The sequence below is a fragment of the Primulina huaijiensis genome, chromosome 15 (assembly GCF_012295235.1).
Source record: "Primulina huaijiensis isolate GDHJ02 chromosome 15, ASM1229523v2, whole genome shotgun sequence".
Lineage (NCBI taxonomy): Eukaryota > Viridiplantae > Streptophyta > Magnoliopsida > Lamiales > Gesneriaceae > Primulina > Primulina huaijiensis.
The window spans coordinates 11083403-11088562 of NC_133320.1; the positions used below are offsets into that span (position 1 = coordinate 11083403).

At 34.4% G+C, this 5160-nt stretch overlaps 1 non-coding gene across 1 annotated transcript; it reads right to left on the bottom strand.

Moving 5' to 3' along the window:
- Positions 1–4333: 4333 nt before the first annotated feature.
- On the bottom strand, positions 4334–4481 carry LOC140960602 (small nucleolar RNA snoR135). The gene has a single exon (XR_012172206.1). It is a non-coding gene; the product is annotated as a small nucleolar RNA snoR135 (small nucleolar RNA).
- Positions 4482–5160: the final 679 nt, after the last annotated feature.

The window sequence follows — 5160 nt, forward strand, 5'->3', positions numbered from 1 at the left end:
ACTATAACCTCTCCAAAAACCACTCATAAACATAAATAAAAGTCATAAAATATCTTTAACATAACTTAAAATCATAAATCATAACTAGTGCGAAAAACTAGAGACGGTCTTCGGGTTATGTGCACCTTCAGTCCAGTAAAAACAACCATCAATACCTCTATTAACATTATTATCATAATCACCTGCATCAATCACACCTAGTGAGTCTAAAGACTCAACACACCATAATTTTGATAACAAGTACCACATATATAGATCACAAACAACAGTGAAAATACTTGTACTTAAAATATCGATTTCATGAAGATGCATAAATTTAAAACATAACCTTTTCGTAAACATTTTCATTATGCATAAAATATAAATAAAAACATTTTCATAATGATGCATCACTTTAAACATAAACATTTTCCTAAACTTTTCATAAACATTTTCATAAACTTTTGCATAAACATTTTCATAAACATTTTCGTATCATCATAAACATATTCATATGAACATTCATAAATTAAACCTCAACATTTTCCTTTTTATCATTTCATATCATATATCCTTTCATCATGAGCATATACATTTTTCATTTTTATTGCATTCAGATCGTTAATCGTGATTTTTCTTTTACTCATAAAGTCGATGGATCCATCTACATATAACCAGAGTACTGGACGGCGGGGACATCAGCGACACTCTCACCCGTCAACTGAGCCTTGGCCTATCCTCATAATATGGAAATACGATCATCGGGCTCCCTCTAGGGCCTTCTCCCATAGACGGGCTCCCTCTGGGGTCTTTTCCCATAAATGTGCTTCCTCTGGGGCCTCCTCCCGTAAATGGGCTCTTTCTGGGGCCTTTTCTCTCACGACATCCCCATTCATATCCTCAGATCCTCAATAGTCACAATTACTTCACCTCCTCCAATGTTACACAATTTCATCACTTTATAAAAATCATGCATTTAATATCCTTTTTCTTTTAAAAACAAGCATGCAACATATCTTTTATCTTTCTCGTTTAATCATAAAACCCATAAACATTTAAAATAATAAATCATAACATATTAAATCATAAAATTCATAAACATTTAAAACCAATTTTTTTAACATATTAAATCATAACCTTTAAAATAACATTTTGACATAATAAATCATAAAAATTTCAAATAGCATTTTGATATAGTAAATCATTACAATTCCATAAACATTTAAAATAAACATTTTGACATATAAAAATCCATAAACATTTTAAAATAAAAATTTTGGCATATCAAATTATAAAAACATCCATAAACATTTAAAATAATCATACTAGCATATAAAACAGCATTCAAGACACTGCCATGACATTTATTAATTTTCGAGTGTAAAATTACCGTTTTGCCCTTAAACGTAAAATTTGACGTTTTTGACATTTTCTTAATTTCATTGACACTAACATGTCCCAAATAATTATTTAATCTTACATAAATCTTCCCATTTTTATTTAGCTTAAATTGGGGATTTTTAAATTAATCTTTAAATGTAACATATTAATGCGTATTAATCCCGAATTAAACTAAAATTTCATAAAATTTCCAAATTAAAAACTTATACTTTTAATAATTATTTGAGATTATATATAATTTTCAGTAATTTTATTAAGCTTAAATCTAGGCGTTTCAATTAATTCTTTAATTAACGTTTCGTGATGCGTTTATCCCGGATATATCCAAAACTCCATATTTTGATCTCAAATTTTAAACATAATATTTTCATTATCTATTCTACCCTTGTGAGCTTTGAACTATACCAGTGGACTCATGGTTCCAATTTTTCTTTATTAAATTCGAAATATGACCCCACGCCGAACAACCCGAGCCATCTCCTAATTTACTCGAGCCATGGTCGAGCCACCCCGAGCCCGAGACAAACCACCTAGGCACCCTATTGACCATCCTTGACCCCTGGACCTAGCCCTTAACTCGCGCAAACCTCCTGGACCTGACCCCCAAAACTACGCACGAGGAGATTCTCACCCAAGGACTCCTAGTGACTTAGGACTCCTCCAACCCTCAACCCACTGATCACCCACGACCCTTACTGACCCTAGACTAGCCCAGACCTAGCCTGGACCACCACTGAGTCCCTACCCTACGCAGCAACCACGCGAACAGCTCCACCACACGCACAGCAGCAACATGCGTGCCCCAAGCTCTCTCGCGGTTCTCTCGAGCCAGCGGCCAGCCCAACCACTCCAGCCCCTGGCCCAGCCCCTGCCCATCACTCTAGGACCCCGATGGACCTACCTAGCTCACCCTTAGCCCCGCTGCACCCCTCTCCCGAAGCCCAGTAGTGCACAACGCATGGGGGAGAGTCCCACTTCACATGGACTCTTCCCCAGCCCTGACTCGAGCCTTAGCCCTCCTAGGACTCTTCCTAGGACCTAACCCTGACCCCTAGCACCCAACCACCAGATCTGGTCGAGCCACCTGCCCCCATGCATCCATTTTCCTTCAACCGATCCCATATGCTACAATATTGATCAATTTGGTTCCAGCTTTTCTATTCCTGCGTGTTGCCTTTATGTGTGTACTAGGACCTTATAACTTCTGTAAAACAAATCCCTTTCAATTCCTAATCATGGCACCCCTTAGGTACATGTAATTCTTGATTTTTTTAATCAAAACACATGCTTTAAAAACCACCCTAGATGCAAACACGAAAATATTTAAAAGCCACCCTTGATTTTCATGCAAAACATGTTTAAACAAATACTATGATGTGATGGATGAGTAAAAGAAAGAATATGGTGTATCTTTGCGTATTTTACGCCCGAATATCCATTGACGAAGCGAAGAACGACGACGAGAAACCTTGGGTGAATTTTCCCTTGAAGCTTTCGAATTTTATCTCAAAATATGGTGTGTGTGTGTGCCGTGTAAATTGAGAGAAGGGATAGTTTGTGTTGCACAAGAAAAGTGGCGTGCATATGGTAGGTTATGGGATCTAATTTACATATTAAATAGTTAATTAGTCATGAATCAAAACCTTGACCCATTAACCATGTTAATTAGACCCATTTAGCCTATTAGTGTTTTATTAAAATATTTTGTTAAATAAAGTTTGTAAATTTATTAGTCAGGTTGCCAATACGTTCGTATTTTCGTTGAAAATCCAACATCGATAAAAATTACGTCCCGGCATATAAAATCACCTCAAAACTTCTTATTTTCAAAAATAAGAAAAACATCAACCATATTTTAAATAATCAAAAACAATTATTTAATAAAAACATTTTCTATTTTTCAGCATTCGGTATCCGTTCCTCGATCACAATTCGAATCACCTTTAAAAATATATTTTAATGCAACCATGTAGAAAAATATATTTTAAACATGTAAATATGCACATCATAATTAATACATGCAATTAAAATATTTAATTAAAATACAAAGAAATTAATAACTTATTTTCGGGATGTTACATGATGACCCTCGATGGAGTCAGTAAACGGATCAAAGTGAATTCTAGCACGTGTAGCTCCTACATTGTCCTGAGTCAAAAGAGTAATGGTGTATAACCATAACTGCGGACTATTACACTCGATAAGTGAGAACCACTCGGACAGTCCGAGGGAGGGTTGTTCAGTGCATTATCACATGATCACCCACATGTGTGAATGGAAATCTCCACGTTTTTGCCAATAAAACATTGCGTTTATTCCACATATGCTTGTCTCGAGTTCGAACGACCTTATTTCATCTTATTTATTATCTTTGCTTGGCTATAATCTAGTTTCTCCAAAAGCAAAAAAAATTAAATTTACAAATGTAAATGAAGAAGACTCCCCGTGAGAAACTATTTCATTTAGACATTATATATTCTTCATTCAACTACCGGTTGACTAAGAAGTAGGTAAATGAAATCAAATCACTTATCATGGCTAACAAAACAAAACTAACAAGACGGATGCGTAAAACTGGGATGAGTACTTAAGCGTAACAAGTTTAGATACAGATAAATATATTTTTTTTAGACAAATCTTATTCAATCTCAAAGATGAATCGGATTAACATTCTCCAGATATTAAACACTACTATTTTTACGATTTAAACTAAACAGAAGTAAAGTTTTATGGCTAAAAATCATATATATTACGAAGAAATGAAATAAAATTTAAAGCAGTCTTCCTTGATACATTTGGAAAGAATAATTTATGACGTTTAATTCGGATAGAATCTCAAAAATAAAACTTTACTGGGGTTGGGTCCCTGATAATTTTTTGGTGACTTCTCCTCCATCGTGTGAATATTTAGAGAAAATGAAAAAGAATCGAAATCTCTGAAAAGAAGAATTAGGGATGTGGGGACGATGATTATTGAAGAATTTCAATTGCAAGATTTGAAAAACAACTGCCCATCGTCCACGAGTTAATTCTCGCAGAGAACACTTTCGATCAGAGTGCATCAAGATTCGCACAAAGCCGATACACACAATCTCTGCTTTCCAATCTCAAAATAAGAAAATTGGGAAAGAGGTGAAAGAAAATATCCAAAAAGAAAAGCAATGGTACCATATGCGGTCGACTGACCAGTTCAACTCAAGCAGCGAAATCAGTTCAGCTGACGAGACAACTGATTTCACCAAACAAATTCAAGATCAGTTCAACTGACCAGTTCAGAACATCAGTTAGGAATCAATCAGTTTGCAGAACATGACAAGCTTATTCAATGGAATCCGGCATTGAGGAAAAGCTTTTGTTCCGTCAAAGAAAAATAATGGACGTTGCAGCAGAGCTTAAAGCCAAAGTGTTCCAGAATGGCTGTAGAACCCGAAAAATCAGATTACGTATAAGGCATGCATAATTACTATTATTTAAATTAAAATAATTTTTATAAATGCATGACGGCTTAATTCATTTTAAAACTTTGTTAAGTTATGATTATTTATTTTACGCAGAAGTTTAGTTTTTATCTTTTCGATTAAAAACGCGAGGCCGGAGTGGAGTTGGAGTATTGAGATAAAAGTTAATAATAAGAAAATATTCCTAAATTTAATTTAAGCCAAGGAATATTTTATTTTAATGTTAAAGAATGTTTTTAAGATTTATTTAGTTAATTGGAGTTAAGTTATTAAATAAGTTCTTTTATGTTCAATAGTTAATTAAATCCTAAATTAAAATGTG